Source organism: Triticum urartu, chromosome 7, assembly GCF_003073215.2.
Source record: "Triticum urartu cultivar G1812 chromosome 7, Tu2.1, whole genome shotgun sequence".
Taxonomy (NCBI): Eukaryota; Viridiplantae; Streptophyta; class Magnoliopsida; order Poales; family Poaceae; genus Triticum; species Triticum urartu.
Window position 1 is genome coordinate 627,830,996 of NC_053028.1, and position 17,678 is coordinate 627,848,673.

Below are 17,678 nucleotides of genomic sequence, written 5' to 3' on the forward strand. Positions count from 1 at the left end.
ACTGAAGATTTTTTTTCGTCCTTGCAATTTGTAAAAACTACAGTATTGCGATCACTTTCTAAAACATAGCGTATGCAGAAGTGAAAATGAATCATGACTAACTATTGGCATATAGCGAGACACTGGCACATGAATGAATCATCCGACTCTGTTCAGCGATTATTTGCCACACTTTCTCATTAGTCATTGCTAACACAACCTAAACATCACATGCAGAGATGATGTTGCCGGTGCAAGAAAAAAGCGAATCAAATTTGCATTTATCCTGCAACGGTGTTATAAACTACACATATTTGTCCTGCCAACAACAATAAGCAATAACAGCAAAACTGCAATTCGTTTAGGGGAACAATGCAATGCAAATTTAATGGCCTGATTAACATTTATAATATGATAAATCGTGCAACAATAGTTATGGGACGACACTCAGCTCCATAAGATGATGAGACTAATGGTTTTCTTATGTTTCTCTCCATGATGGTGATGATGATGAAGAAGAAGAACACACCTCTTACTCTCTTGCATATGACCTCCTTGCAAGAATCATTGAAGAGCCCGAGAAGCTCGTCGACGGCGGGGAAAACGGGTGGCGCAGCATCGAGCAGGGGCGGCGACGACAGCCAGACCACCTCGAGCACCGCGGTCCAGAAGCCAAGAGCATGAGCAGACCAAAATCAGAATGGATTAACCAGGAAACCCTAGAAAGATCCCTAAAAACAACAAAGCCCTTGATGAGCACATACACGTCACAAAGAGAAAGACAAACAAGGGAGTAAATAATCACCTCAGCCATCTCAGAAGCCCACTCGGTGTGCTCCCTCTCCGATCGACCCGCAAGACAGCCCCAACGCCACACCACCGTCCCAACCATGAAACAGACAGAGAAGGAAGATGGTAAAAAACAAGCAAAATAGAATATAGAAACGATGAGCGAAATGAAAGCCACCTAAAGAACGGTTCCTGCTCGGAGTTTCCTTTTGTTAACATGGTTCTTGACAATGGTGGGAGGCACAAATGACATAATGATTTGGATAGATTGGTCAAGGGTAGTGAGGGCCAATGAAAGAGTGTTATTACAATACTTAGTTTACAATTCAATTGCAAGTTGCAACTGGAAATGTGCAATCCTATGTCTTACACTATAAAACATTCCACTTTGCTTCTCATTTAGTTTTGTGTTTACAGTGATACTAATTGTGCTCCCTGCTCGCACCAGATGAATATATGCAAAATAGTTGTCTGTGGCGGTTTTTGTTTTGGTTTACACAAGCAATAAAGAGCAATTAGACATGACACTTCTTTCCCAGCCTTGATTATTTGCGTCCTGTGTATGCCTTATAGTATTAAATATTAAATACATGGTTCATCAGGGGCATATAGATAGATGTGTTCATCAGGCATGTCCTAAATGAAATGGAGCAATATTGGATATAAACAGCAAATATAAAAGAATACTCAGCTCCAATACAAACATTAACCAGCCTAAAGACGATGTTATTAGAAACAGGACACTGTGGTTTCTGCTGGTTTATCAACAAATTAAAACAAGCCATTCAATAGACAACTTGCTGGGAGCGAGTCTTTCTAGCATAACAATGTGCAAATTACTCTTAACCAGATGAAATCAAGGTCCAACAACAAACAATAAAAGATCAAGAACAACTTTTATGCAATAAAGATATGAGAGAGAAGAAATCTTTACATAAGACAACTATAAACACTCGAGCACAAATAAGCAACACCTTTAAATACAAATAAAAGGGATTGAGGGTTCATTGCATAGTGGGCTCAGATTCACCTTTCCTCGATCATATAACCTATCCCCGTCATCTCTTATCACCAGATCAATCTGTTTATACAATGGAGATGCCCTGGTTATCACTCAACAAGAATGACCATCCAAGGACAGATCAATAGGTATCACAGGATCAAGAAGGATTCTAGAGACAAGAGGGAGGATCCAACTTGATACCCACAGGTGCCTCGATTGCTCAAAAGCATACTTATTTCAGCCACGGTTAATCATCATTGCCCTAGCACGAACACCATTGATCAATTTAGCAAATCTAGGAGCATAGCTACAGGACCAGGGCACCCACATGTAACCCAGAGCATCGCACGAGCTCCTATGATAGCAACTGAACATGAACAGCAGCCTGCAAACCCTAGAATAGCATGGATCCACTACTACAGATCTCAAGTAGGAACCGATGCATGAGTAGGGCATAGAGCAACAACCATACGAGCACCACATGAACATAGCCACGACCTTGTCCCATACAGTAGCCGAAGCAGAGGAGCAGGAGGAAGACGGAGCTCACCAAGGGTGGTTGTAGCCGAGGAGAGAGGTGGCTAGGTCATCTCCACGAGAGCGGGGACGCAATTTATACGCACAAGCGTGAAATGACGAAAATGCCCCCGGCGGGGCAGGCTATTTACATGCGGTTGCACGGTCGAGGTGAAACTATTCATTCCTACAGTACCAGGATCTGATCCAACGAGCGAGGTCGTTCCAGGGGTTGATCTGACGGCCCAGATCGCATCAAGCAGCCAGATCCACCGGCCAGGAATCCAAATCGCTGAGGAGGCTTGTAGGAACATCCTTCTCTACTTTCTGGATGGATTCTCGATAAATAAGCAACACCTTTAAATACAAATAAAGAGGGTTCAGGGTTCATTGCATAGTGGGCTCAGATTCGCCTTTCCTCGATCATATAGCCTACCCCGTCATCTCTTATCACCAGATCAATCTGTTTATACAAGGTAGCTACCCTGGTTATCACTCAACAAGAATGACCATCCAAGGGCAGAACAACAAGTATCACATGATCAAAAAGGATTCTAGAGACAAGAGGGAGGATCCAACTTGATACCCACCGATGCCTCGATTGCTCAAAGGCACACTTATTTCAGCCAATGTTAATCATCATCGCCCTAGCACTAACACCACTGGTCAATTTAGCAAATCCAGGAGCATAGCTATACGACATCCACATGTAAACCAAATCATCACATGAGCTCCTATGATAGCAACCAAACATGAACAACATCCTGCAAACCCTAGAATAGCATGCATCCACAACTACAGAGCTCAGGTAGGGACTCATGCATGAGTAGGGCATAGAGCATCAACCAGACAAGCACCACATCAATATAGCCACGACCATGTCTAATATAGTAGCCGAAGCAGATGAGCAGGAGGAAGATGGAGCTCACCGAGGGAGGTTGTAGCTGAGGCAGTACTCAGTGGGCACCAGGGTTGTGCCTGAACGCCGTCCAACCGGCAAGGAACCGCTTCCTACACTGCACATCCACCACGCGACCACGTCGGAGTTGCACCTTGCACCGTCCCGCCGACGAGCACGAACGCCACGGTCACATAATTCTCCTTGAAAACCACATACATATGCACACATGCTCTCATATATTAGTATAGTTATACGTAGAAATTGCTAGTTGCTTTAAACCAAAAAAACTTAATTCATGCATTCATTGCCCTTTTTCACACAGAATAATGCATCAAATCCTATGACTCAGAAGTTGTTGATCATAGCAGGCCATGTCGCTCATCTTGACACCAACGTGTGTTGTTAATGAGACCAAAAACTATATTAAACGACAATGGCCAAAATCAGGTACATGTTGGTAACAGCAAATAACATGATTGGTAAGCTACATCAGTAAAATAACCACAGAATATTCTGTTGCACGCTACCATGTATTTCTGAATCACAATGAGTTCACAAATTTTGTGCACAGGAGATGGCAAAGGAGCATCCACTTGTTTTCAGTTACTTATGAGTGGAACCACCGGCTTCTTCAACGACCGGGAATCATAATGGTAGCAAATCAGCAGCAAACCAAGCAGCTGCACTACAACTACACCTGCTTATACATCATTAAAACCTGACAAGCAGGTGTTGTATATCTGACTACACCCCACTTAAAACCTGACAACTATGCTTTATTAAACACAACAACCATGTATTTATAAAAAAATGGCAACCACCCCCTTGTCGCGGATAGCAAAGTATATTCATGGCAACTACGGGTTTATAAACATGGCAAGGTCATATGAAAAAACACATGACAACAAGGTATGATTAATCTGACAACCACTCGATGGTTAATATGGTTAAAACAGTAAAAAAACATGGCAACTGCTGACATGGACTAGCAAATTAAATCCCCCCTTGCACTGAAATACACTCCTAAGAAATAAAAAATGGTAGTTATATTCGAAACAATTATGGTTTGTGTCTAGAGGAAACATCACAAAAAAATATCTCACTAAAACAGAAAAGGTTGGCAGTTGTGTAGTCGGCACACACACCTTATTGTCTGTCCGCCTGCCCCTTGCATCCGGATCCAGCTTTCTTCCTGCTTGGCATATCGACACCCCCTCCCCCTGTTTAAAAAACACACAGAGGAGGAAGAAACACACCATGAGAGAGGGAGAGAGGGCACTTCTCACATAACCAATATGCAATTCAGGTTAGCTTCTACCCAAGGATCAAATGCATGCATTTTGTTCAGGAAAAAGCTACTGATGTTGCCTGGAAAAAACAAGGTAACTATTGGCAGGAATAAGATAAGCTTGACATTACAGATAAACTACAAGACCGAGGATTCTCATGATGATAAAAATATGTTGAGATGCAGAGAAAAGGAGACAGGAAGCAGCAATGATGACACAAATAAACATATGCCATTCACAGGACTGTAAACACCAAACCGGTGACTACATCTAGTTCATCAATCAAATGGAAAAAATAAAAGTAGCAGCATCATCTCTAATCAGCAAAAAAAACTCCTAGTTCACCATCAGACAACTGGAAAATAAAAGGCATCAACATAGACTTGTATAGATAAACATCAGCAACGGCATAGAAGGCAAGGACAAACATGCATAGATAGACAGTAGCAGCAGCCTAAAACTTGCTCATAGCCTCTGAACTGAATAAGTCAGGCGGCAACATAAAGCGTGAAATCTGCATATGGAAGAAAACAACAAGCCTAAGCCACCGTCGCCACCTCCCATGGGGTACGGCCCCTCCCACGAGCCCATCAACAGAAACAAACTCCAACTCGCCCCCATGCACCTAGGCACGCCCCGCTGTGGTCACCACGCTGTACGGAAGCATCACCATGCTCTCCTATGTCATGTACATCAACGCCCCTCCCTTCGCCACAGGCCGGCCGTGAACCATCCGCCCCATCAAAAGCGCCTGCACCTCTCTAGTCGGCGCAGTCCGCCTCACCCGCCATGGCGTGATTCCCCCCTACAAACCCCCCACCGCTCCACCACATGGCATCGATCTGCAACCGCCGCTCGCTCCCCGCCGAACCACCAGAGAGGGAAAAAGTGCGCGAGGTACAAACAATGCATCAGGGTGGACTCACCGGAGTTGCCTGCACGCCTGCAACGGATGGGATCCAGGAGGGAGTTGCCGCCCGTGCCCGTTCTTGAATCCTGTGAACCCGAGGCAGATTGATGATGATGAACAACACCTCTTTCGTGTTGATGTCGGCGGTCCAATCGCGCCGGGCAACGAGCAGGCGGCTGCCGGAGGCGAGGTCGACCTCCACAACCGAAACCCTAGCAGGGGGAAATTGATGGGGGCGACCACAGGAGTCGAGGAAAAGTGGATCGACGCGGTGAAGCTAGTAGAGCTGCAGCCGCGTGTGTGCCGGGCGGCGACGGGGCGGCCGGAATCGGCCGGCGTCCGGGGCAGCAAGCAATGGGGATCGAGCGAGTGGGCGGGAGGAGGGACGGGAGGAAGGGGAGAGGGGCTGCGTGAGTGCGGGGGAGAGCGGCTAGGTCATCTCCACAGGAGCGGGGACGCAATTTATACGCGCAAGCGTGAAATGACGAAAATGCCCCCGGTGGGGCAGGCTATTTACGTGCGGTGGCACGGTCGAGGTGAAACTATTCATTCCAGCAGTAACTTTTTTTATCCGACGGACGAGGTCGTTCCAGGGGTTGATCTGACGGCCCAGATCGCATCAAGCAGCTAGATCCAACGACCAGGAATCCAAATCGCTGAGGAGGCTTGTAGGAACATCCTTCTCTTATCTCTTGATGCATGCATGTCTTCAGTTCGTGGCTCTTGCAGGCACATTCATGGATGAGATGCATCCCAAATTTAGTGTGTGTGCATGCTTTTTTCCCTTGTTTTTTATTTTGTATTTTTTAGTTGAGTTTTGTTTTTTCTTTATGTGTATTTTTGAATGTTGAGTGTGTGTAAATATATGCACCCAAGTACTACATGTATAAATTATATCAGAGTACGGAAACTTCACTCTTATATGTTTATTTTACATATTATATTATAAAAAGTGCATTTTTTGTGCTAACTGTCTGGAATTTTTGTTTTTTCATTCTCTTTGTTCTTTAAGGGTGATAGCAATGTTAAGTTTTTGTACTAATATTGTACAGACTCAGTCTTTCTTAGAAAATATATTTATTCTATTTTTGTGTATGTATGCATGCATGCAGGTACTATACCATATGTGTGTAAATTATACTAGATTACGGAGGTTGCATTATTATATGTGTATTCTCGCATATTACAACGTGCAATTTCACTCCAAGCTATGTGCAAGTTTTTATTGCTTTCTTCTTAAGAGTAATACCAATGCCACTAAAAGCTTTATTTGTTTTATTATGTTTTAGTTTTTTTAAGGTTAATATTGATGCCACAAATTCATTACCTGTTTAAAAAGTTATTTGTTTTGTGCAACTTTCACCATTATATGTTTATTCTTACATATACTAAAAAGTGCAATTTATGTGTAAATTGTGTGCAAATTTTATCTTTTTTTTCACTTTCTTTCTTCTTCAAGGGTAGTACCACTGCTACTATACTTCATTTATTCTTAGATTTTTTTTGTGTGTTTGTAAGTAAGTATACACACAAGTACGATACACCATATGTGTAAATTATAGTAGAGAGCAAAAATTGCACCGTATATGCTTCTTTTCACTTTCTTTCTTCTTAAAGTGTTTCATTCTTTCCTACAAAACTTCATTGTTTTATATTAGTTTCATTCTTCCCTAGATAATTTCATTATTTTGTTTTTGAATTTTAATTTTCATTCTTCTTAAAGGGTTTCATTCCCTAGAAAACTTCATTATTTTACTTTCGTTTCAATTTTTTATTTTATTTCATTTTACTTATTTAATGGTAATACCAATATCGTTCCAATATTACATGGTAATTCTTGCATATTATAAAAAGCGCAATTTATGCGTGAAATGAGCGCAAATTTTGTCAATATTTTATTATTGTTGTTTTCATCATCTTCTCCTTAAATGGTAATACCAATGCCAACAATTCATTATTTCTTAGACAACTTCATTTTTTATTTCCATGTGTAGATATACACGCAAATACTATACAATATGTGTGTAAATTATACTAGATTGTGAAAATTGCACTCTTATATGTTTATTCTTTGTGTATTATAAAAAGTGCAATCTGAGTGTAAAGTTGTTTGCAAGTTTTTTCTTCTTAAAGGCAATACCGATGATACGAATACATTTTTTTAGAAAACTTCATTATTCTATTTTATTTTATATGTCCATACAATCACTAAAGAATTATACAAACTCGTATGCGTGCTTTCTTCTCATACATGTAGTCCTATCCATTCAGCTTAAAAAGTTCAACTGTGAATGGTGATGTACGTGTGACCCATCGGTCATCCATGCATGACATGTCGAACAATTGCAGGCATGCAAGTAGCCTTGGGCCTTGTTGCGTAGCCAGGATCAAGTCAGGCCCCAGGCCATCACAACACTGAGTATTATTAATTGATGAATATATCCTACGGTGAAAAAAAGGGACTGACCCAAAATACAAAATCAGTCGACTTGCAGGTAGCCAAACCCATTTGTGTCGCAACTTCTCGCAAACAGTAGTCTTTTTATGGATAGGGGAGCTATTTTTTCAACGTAATACAATGCAAATGCCCACATACACGCACATACGCTCATCCTTATGAATATACACATGCACGCCTTATTCCTTTTGAGCACCTTGTGTTTCTTTGTTGCAACGCATAGGGTCTTTTGCTAGTATCTAAAAGAAAGATTACTTAGAATAGACAAATAATATATTTTGACCGTAAGAAAAACTTACAAATAATTTTCTTGTTAGAAAAAGGGGCGTGCTACGCGTTCGTCAGCCGATCTTTTTAAAAGACCGGCCTGGTCACGGCCTGTTGGATCTGATGCATGGAGCATTCTGAGTGCGTCTTTACCATTGCAATAGATGTCTTGTTGCAAAACTATTTCTGCAGCACAGGTCTTGTTGCAGAAACTTTTTGTACGACAGTTTTGCCAAAAAAATTTGCAACTGAGGTTTTGTTGCAATTTTTTTTGCAACTGAGGTCTTGTAGTAGAAAAATTCTACAACAAAGGTTTTGCTACAAAACATAGATTCTGCCGTAAACCATTGCAACACCACATATATTTCAGAAACATAGCCCTTGTTGCAGAAGCGTGTTCGACTAAGAACGGTATGCGAGCCTTCACTTGGACACATGTCATCTAATGAAGGTGGCGGACGCAATCTTTGCAATCTGCTGGATGATGGTAAACTTTTCCCTTAGAAAAAACATTAAGAAAAGATATTGGTAACAAAGCCAGATAGCTTAGTCATGATCAACTAGTAGAACTTTGAGGCCTCCTTTGGTTTGGAGGAATTTCATAGGAATTCTAGAGGATAGGATTCTTATAAGATTTTTTCCTTTAGATCCCTTTGGTTCATAGGAATGGATTCCTATTCCTACATAGATTTGGTTCCTATCCTCCACATTTCATAGGAAAATAAAAATGAGCCTAGACTCAATGGAAAAATTCCTTTGGTGTCAACCAAATGACATCTCATTTCCTATTTCTACTCATAGGATTTGAGATACATGTCATCTCATTTCCTACAAAATTCCTATTCCTACGATAATCTTATCCTATGAACCAAAAGAGACCTGAAAGTTTTCTCACCGGAGCAGCTGTGCAAGGAAAGGAGAGGGCTTTGCCGGTTGGCCGCCGCTTCGATCTACTATGTACTAATCCTCAGATAAAGTTCAACATCGGCTATTCATGATGCTATACCTAGTAGGTCGTCCAACGCCACCATGTCCAACGCTTCCACATCTTCCGTCGGCGACATCAGCATCGACGAGCCGCCGCTGACCGCGTCAGCCATCGTCGCCCCGCCAATCATGTCCGGGTCGCACATCCTCTGCATCGACGGCTACTCCCGCACCACGGGGCTCGGTAGCGGCAAATACATCTCCTCCGAGACGTTTACCGTCGGAGGGCATCATTGGTGCCTGAGATACTACCCGGATGGCCTGGGCTACTGCCCAAACCGTTCCGATTGGATTTCCTTCATGCTGCATTGCGATCTCACTAATCCCGACCAAGTACTCTCTCCGTTCCGAATTACTTGTCTTAGATTTGTCTAGATACGGAGGTATCTAGCACTAAAATGAGTCTAGATACATCCGTATCTAGACAAATCCAAGACAAGTAATTCGGAACGAAGGGAGTAAAAGCCAGAGTCACGATCAGTTTGCTCGACCTAGATGGTAACAGGGTTCCATCACACAGCACGGGCAGCACGGCGTGGACCTTCTGCGACAGACATGGTGAGGCTGGTGCGGGCTTTCCTCTCATCAAGAGGAGCCGCCTGGAGGGATCACCTTACCTCAAGGACGATGTTTTCTGCGTCAGGTGTGATATCAGCGTGACCAAGATCTTCACCAAGGCCGTTGCGGTTTCCGATGTTGGTCGTCGTGCCATAGAACAGGAATAGAGAGATGCGGCATCTCCTCTCTGCCGTGGCGTTTGAGGTCACGGGAGAGACCCTGGGCTCGGTTGTGTCCGATCTGATGGGAGAATATTACAAGAAAACTAACATTCAAGAAAACTTCGTGGAAACCCCGTTTGAAAGTTTTTAAAAACTCTGTGAAAACACGGGATGTTAAGAGGGTTATGTTTTACTGCCATGTGAATTTTCAAGTTGAAACACATTATGAAATGCGAGTAATGAAAAAGACAAACTCAACAATGAATAGCGATGTTACTAATTGGCACCGTTAAATCCTGATTTTGCTATGTTTGTACTGAACCTGGAATTTCACATACTGAAATAGAACATCAGCCTTTTGACATCCTGTATTGTTTTGAGATTTTTTTTTTGAAACTTCAAAACATGTTTTCCATGCGGTTTTCATCGATTTTCACTGATTGTTGGTTTTCATTTGATATTCTCATCGATCTGATAGCATGCATCGCTAGTGTCGAGTGCAAGACCTATTTAAGAAAAATAGTTATTGTTATATTTTAATGTACTAGTCGCAATTATTGAAGTTTAATGTTGATCTTGCCATTCTGGTGACCATATAGTACCACTCATTGGCAATTGTTGCGTTCATATTGAGTTCATTGTGATATCTGTCTATTAATTTGTGGTTAATTCTTTATATGTGAATCAGCTTGTGTTCTACTCCCCTCGTTCACAAATATAACATGTTTTGGATATTTTAATATGGATTACATACATAGAGACTGAAATGAGTGAACAAACACACTAAACATGTCTACATATATCCAGCTCGCACAAAAAGTTAGAACATCTTATATTGATGAACAGAGAGAGTAGATGTTAGCAAACATGATCGTTCAGTTTGACACTTCGAATATATATTGGACACATCATAATCCTTAGCAAGCCTTCGAGCCCACGCCACAATGACAAAGTACTCATCATAACCTCAATGTTATCGAAGCATCGTTAGGATCTCACAATCAACAAAAACAACCATTTATACACTGTTTCATGCAGGTATCGATACCTACTTGTTCAATTGTAATGCGACTAATCTTATTGGTTTCTGCACAATATTTGCCTACAGGATCATAAGGCAAGCATGCAACCGACATGCGTCAATGGGATGGGTTGCTGTGCGCCTGTGCACTATTGGAGAAACTCTTATTAGTTTAGCTTACAAGTGGTGTGTCTCAAATAGCACACGCCACTGTTATAAAATATGCCAAAATACCAATGGTGTGAGTTACGACAGACACGACACAGATAGTGACTTCCTAGTGGTGTGCGTGCTTTGGTGCATGCCGCCACCAATATGCAAATTAAGACTAGTGGCGCGTGCATCCAAGGGCACACCACTGATAAGTTGTTGTCACTGGTTGTGTAGCGCACGCCACTAGTATCCACTTATTAGTGGCGAGAAAAGAGTTGGGTGCGCCAGGCACACCACTTATCGTATGTCCTACAGTAATTCTGGTATCGGTATCTCGCCCCCCCCCCCCCTCCCCCCACCCACCACTACCCCACCTCCCTCAAAATTTTCTGCCACTGCCACTGCTGGACCCAAAGCGAGGAAATTAATTTGTCTCCCATTTTCGTTGCTCTGCCTGAAGAGTGGGGGTCATCACATTCTTCGTCAACATTGATCCCTGTTGCTCCCATGATGAGGTGTGATCCTGTGAGTAGTCCATCCCCTAGGAAGCCAGCGGCGTTGATGACGGATTGATGGTTGACTCCTGGAGACCGAGCTCATGTTCCCCGGCCGTTTGCGACCAACAAGGTTGTGGCCTTATTTTATCCCATTGAGTGCCTCTCTCTAACACGATAGATCATTCTGGTGTTCATGATCTCTCTCCTTTGCAGCGGTGTTGCGAATGTGTGTACATGAAATACTCCCTCCGTTTCAAAATATAGTGCGCCCGCACTTCCCGAGGTTCAATTTTGACCATAAATTTAACCAACGAGACCGACTGCGGCGGGAGCAAAAATTATATAATTGAAAACTTCTTTTGAATACGAATTCATTGCTATAGTTTTTGCTCCCGCCGCAATCGGTCGCGTTGATTAAATCTACGGTCAAACTTGAAGCACGGGAATCGAGGACGCACTATATTTTGGGACGGAGGAAGTACATGGAAAAATATTTCTTGTAATAAGCTTGCCACCACTCAGGGCAAGCCAACAAGGCCCATCAAATCAAGGGAGTATGTGTGGCAGATCTTAGCGTGACCAAACTTAAGGCTATGAAGAGGTGAAGAGTACAAAGTATTAGATGATGCATGGATATCAAAACCACCAATAGGACCAAAATTTGGGTTCTAACTCTAACCAATGGGGGGGCACAAAGCAATGGCCTGCTTATGGGCACCCTAGTGTTTGAATGCAATGCTGTGGTCTTTGGCCTATGGGTGGTCGTCATTGTCAGAGTTTCTAGGAATTCTACTGTGGGAAGAAATGAAGACAACTCCAACACACCCACTCTTTGCATGAGTTGAGTTATGGTGACCTTCAAATTTGAAGTGGATGACACTACCTCATGAATCGAAGCATGGAGTTGAGTTATCTCCTCGTTGTTTCTCTCGGCCTCCTCCAGGAGACAATCAAGGAGATCTAGTCGGCGGTGTTGCTCGCGATGGTGAGCTTGAGGTGCCCTAACGGATCTTGAGCTTTCACTATTTGAACAGTTAGGGTATGTCATCTCTTCTTCGTCATTGCAACTCGCTCTCAATAAAAAAACCTAATGCGCACTAACTTTTGGGCTGATTAAAAATATATTCAATTTGCACCTTTTTCGAAGGTTTTACAAGACAGCCGTGAGGAGATCTGAATACACAATGCAAAAAAAGGAAAACTAGGGGTACGATAATCTGGGTTCGGTAACAGAATGTCATGCAAATTAGGGTTCCCAGCAACATACCGAGGAAATTGTTACTTCAGTAGTATATTTCGAGAGATAGCATATTTACAGGTTTTGGGAAATTTTCAATAGCCATAGTGTTCACTTATGTCTCTCTCATCTCACATGTTCATGTTTACGACAGCTCCCCCTCCCGCCTAGCAACAAGTCAGAACAAAGAGGGGGAGGGGGACCCACTTAGGACCACTCAATCATTGATTAGTGGTTGGGAGCTCCTATCGGGCGCTTCAGGCACCCAAACCTCTCCCTGGCGCTCACTATGGCACCTAGTTGGGCCGGTCCACGAATCACTCTGAGCAGTGAACAAAAAATTACGCAAAAAACCGCAAAACAATCTCTACAGGTCTTGAACAAACAACCTTCGAGAGTTCACGTACACGTCCACTAGCCACTCGAGCTATCCTTGGGGTAGTGATTACAAGCAGCGGCAAATGCATAATAAACAACGTCGCCGCGCTATTCTATTTCACAGAATTTTTTGAATTTTTTGGAAAGCAATCATGAATGTGAAAAGGTTCATGGATTTTGAAAAAAGTTCTTCATTTTAGAAGAAAATTTCACAAACCTGAAAAAAGTTCATTGATTTTTTCAAAAAAAATCATCAAAATTTGAAAAAAAATGTATGTGGATTTTGAAAAGAAAAATCATCGAATTTGAAAAAAAAAATTATTGGTTTTCAAAAATGTTCATTGAAATAGAAAAACAGTTAATGCATTTTCAAAAAATGTTCATCTAACTTGAAAATAGTTCACCGAATTTGAAAAAAAGTTCATCGAATTTGAAAAATGTTCATCAAAGTTGAAGAAAAGTTAATGATTTTCTAAGAAAAGTTCATCAAATTTGAAAAAAGTTCATCGAATTTGAAAAATGTTCATCAAAGTTGAAGAAAAGTTAATGATTTTCTAAGAAAAGTTCATCAAATTTGAAAAAAGTTCATTGAATTTGAAAAACGTTAATCGAAATTGAAAAAAGAGAATGATTTTTGAAAAATTCATCAAATTTGAAAAAAGTTCATCGAATTTGGAAAAAAATTCATCAAATTTGAAAAATAGTTCATCGATTTTGAAGAAAAAAGTTCACGAATTTCAGAAAAAAACATCGAACCAGGAAGAAGAAGAAAAAAAAGAAAAAAACATAAGCGTAAAAAAAAAGGAAAAAATAAAAAGGGAAAAGGAAAAAGGAAGAAGAGATAAGAAAAAAGTGGAAAAAGATGTCTTACAGATTAGCAAGTTGGTGTGATGGTCGTCGTTGGTTCGCTCTACACATTTTTTTAGGGTATAGGTTCGCTCTACACATAGGTGGCTGGTTCGATCCTCCGCCGGGACACCTTTTTTGCATTTAGGAGGACGAGATTGTTTGAGGAAAAAGAAGCAATGAGACTCAGTGCACTTTAATTAGCCCATCGGCTGGGGGTAATATATAGATTACAGGAGGCCACAGCCGAGGCGATCGTGCGCCACTACACATTGATCGTGTCCCACGATCACACGCACTCACAAGTACAGAGGTTGACCGAATACAAGTATAATACGGCGTATATACAGTGTACTCTAACACCCCCCCCACCCCCCCCCCCCCCCCCCCCAGTCGTGACGTCGACGGAGGCGACGTAAAGGCTGGACCTGAACTGGAGGAAAATGTCTGAGGCCAACCCTTTCGTCATGATATCAGCCAGCTGCTGTGTAGTGGGGACGTGGATGACGCGAAATTCTCCCAGCGCGACGCGCTCCCGGACAAAGTGGATGTCAAGCTCCACATGTTTGGTGCGCCGATGATGAACTGGGTTCGCCGACAGGTACACAGCTGAAACATTGTCGCAATAGACGATCGTCGCTGCTCGAAGAGGAAGAAGAAGCTCGCCAAGCAGCTGACGGAGCCACACACATTCAGCGACGGCGTTGGCCACCCCTCTGTACTCAGCTTCCGCACTGGAACGGGACACCGTCGCCTAGCATTTGGACGACCAGGAAACGAGGGCGTCGCCAAGATAGACGCAGAAGCCGGAGGTGGAGCGCCGGGTGTCAGGGCACCCGGCCCAGTCGGCGTCGGTGTAGGCGCGGAGTTCCAGCGTAGACGAAGCAGGAAGATGAAGCCCGAGCGACAACGAGACACGCACGTAGCGCAGGACTCGTTTGATCAAGTTCTGGTGGCACTCCCGTGGACCGTGCATGTGGAGGCAGATCTGCTGCACCGCGTAGGCCAGCTCTGGGCGCATGATCGTCAGATACTGGAGAGAGCGCCGACGAGGCTGTTGGGGAACGTAGTAATTTCAAAAAAATTCCTACGCACACGCAAGATCATGGTGATGCATAGCAACGAGAGGGGAGAGTGTTGTCTACGTATCCTCGTAGACCGAAAGCGGAAGCGTTAGCACAACGCGGTTGATGTAGTCGTACGTCTTCACGGCCCGACCGATCAAGCACCGAAACTACGGCACCTCCGAGTTCTAGCACATGTTCAGCTCGATGACGATCCCCGGACTCCGATCCAGCAAAATGTCGAGGAAGAGTTCTGTCAGCACGACGGCGTGGTGACAATCTTGATGTTCTACTATCGCAGGGCTTCGCCTAAGCACCACTACAATATTATCGAGGGCTATGGTGGAGGGGGGCACCGCACACGGCTAAGAGATTAATAATCAACTGTTGTTTCTATGGGATGCCCCCTACCCCCGTATATAAAGGAGCAAGGGAGGGAGGCGGCCTGCCTAGGAGGAGGGCGTGCCAAGGGAGGAGTCCTACTCCCGGTGGGAGTAGGACTCCTCCTTCCCTTGTTGGAGTAGGAGAGAAGGAAAGAGAGGGAGAGGAACAAGGAAAAGGGGGCTGCACCCCTTGTCTAATTCGGACCAGAGGGGGGGCGCGCGCCTCCTTCCTTTTGGCCTCTCTCCTCTATTCCCGTATGGCCCAATAAGGCCCATATACTCCCCGGCGAATTCCCGTAACTCTTCGGTACTCCGAAAAATACCCGAATCACTCGGAACCTTTCCGATGTCCGAATATAGTCGTCCAATATATCGATCTTTACGTCTCGACCATTTCGAGACTCCTCGTCATGTCCCCGATCTCATCCGGGACTCCGAACTCCTTCGGTACATCAAAACTCATAAACTCATAATATAACTGTCATCGAAACCTTAAGCGTGCGGACCCTACGGGTTCGAGAACAATGTAGACATGACCGAGACACGTCTCCGGTCAATAACCAATAGCGGAACCTGGATGCTCATATTGGCTCCCACATATTCTACGAAGATCTTTATCGGTCAGACCGCATAACAACATACATTGTTCCCTTTGTCATCGGTATCTCAATACCTAGTTCAATCTCGTTACCGGCAAGTCTCTTTACTCGTTCCGTAATACATGATCCTGCAACTAACTCATTAGTTGCAATGCTTGCAAGGCTTAAGTGATGTGCATTACCGAGAGGGCCCAGAGATACCTCTCCGACAATCGGAGTGACAAATCATAATCTCGAAATCCGCCAACCTAACAAGTACCTTCGGAGACACCTGTAGAGCACCTTCATAATCACCCGGTTACGTTGTGACTTTTGGTAGCACACAAAGTGTTCCTCCGGTAAACGGGAGTTGCATAATCTCATAGTCATAGGAACATGTATAAGTCATGAAGAAAGCAATAGCAACAAACTAAATGATCAAGTGCTATGCTAACGGAATGGGTCAAGTCAATCACATCATTCTCCTAATGATGTGATCACGTTAATCAAATGACAACTCATGTCTATGGTTAGGAAACATAACCATCTTTGATCAACGAGCTAGTCAAGTAGAGGCATACTAGTGACACTCTGTTTGTCTATGTATTCACACATGTATTATGTTTCCGGTTAATACGAATGTAGCATGAATAAAAAACATTTATCATGATATAAGGAAATAAATAATAACTTTATTATTGCCTCTAGGGCATATTTCCTTCAGAGGCTGCGGTACGCGGAGGGGTCGGCGACGCGCGGCCCGTCAGCCTGTGGCAGATTGCCCTTGGTGTCGATCGGTGTCGGCGAAGACTTGCAGGAGTCCATGCCAGCACGCTCAAGGATGTCCTCAGCATACTGTTCCTGACAAAGGAAGAAGCCGGCGGCAGAGCGCGTCACATGGATGCCAAGGAAGAAGTGGAGTGGACCCAGGTCCTTCATGGAAAATTCCGCGGCGAGCCGAGCGACGATGCGGTGAAGAAGAGCCGGCGTGGATGCAGTGAGGATTATGTCATCGACATAAAGGAGCAAGAAGGCCGCATTGTTGCCGGATACGTAGGTGAACAGCGATGAGTCCGAGCGCGTGGCAGTGAAGCCGATCGTCCGCAAGAACCCGGCGAAGCGCAAAAACCAGGCTCTCGGAGCCTGCTTGAGGCCGTAGAGCGATTTTGCGAGCCGGCAGACATGATCGGGCTTGGCGGGGTCGACGAAACCAGCTGGTTGCAGACAATAAACCTTCTCATCGAGCGTGCCGTGGAGAAATGCGTTCTTCACGTCGAGCTGGTGGACAGGCCACCGGCGCGAGGCAGTGATGGTGAGCACAGTGCGAATGGTTGCAGGCTTGACCACTGGAGAGAAAGTTTCACCGTAGTCGATGCCGGCGCGCTGATGGAAGCCTCTAACCACCCACCGAGCTTTATAACGTTCAAGAGAGCCGTCAGCACGGGTTTTGTGGCGGAAGACCCATTTGCCGGTGATGAGGTTCGCCCGGGGAGGCCGGGGCACGAGCTCCCATGTACGGTTGCTGACGAGGGCCGTGAATTCCTCCCGCGTGGCCGCGAGCCAGTTAGGATCGCGGACGGCGATGCGGACGGAGCTGGGAAGCGGGCGAGACCACAGTGCTCGGCGAGGCGGTGGCGGCGTCGTAGTAGCGAGGGTTGGGCTGAAAGACGTCGGCCTGCCCTCGCGTGACCATTTGACACGGA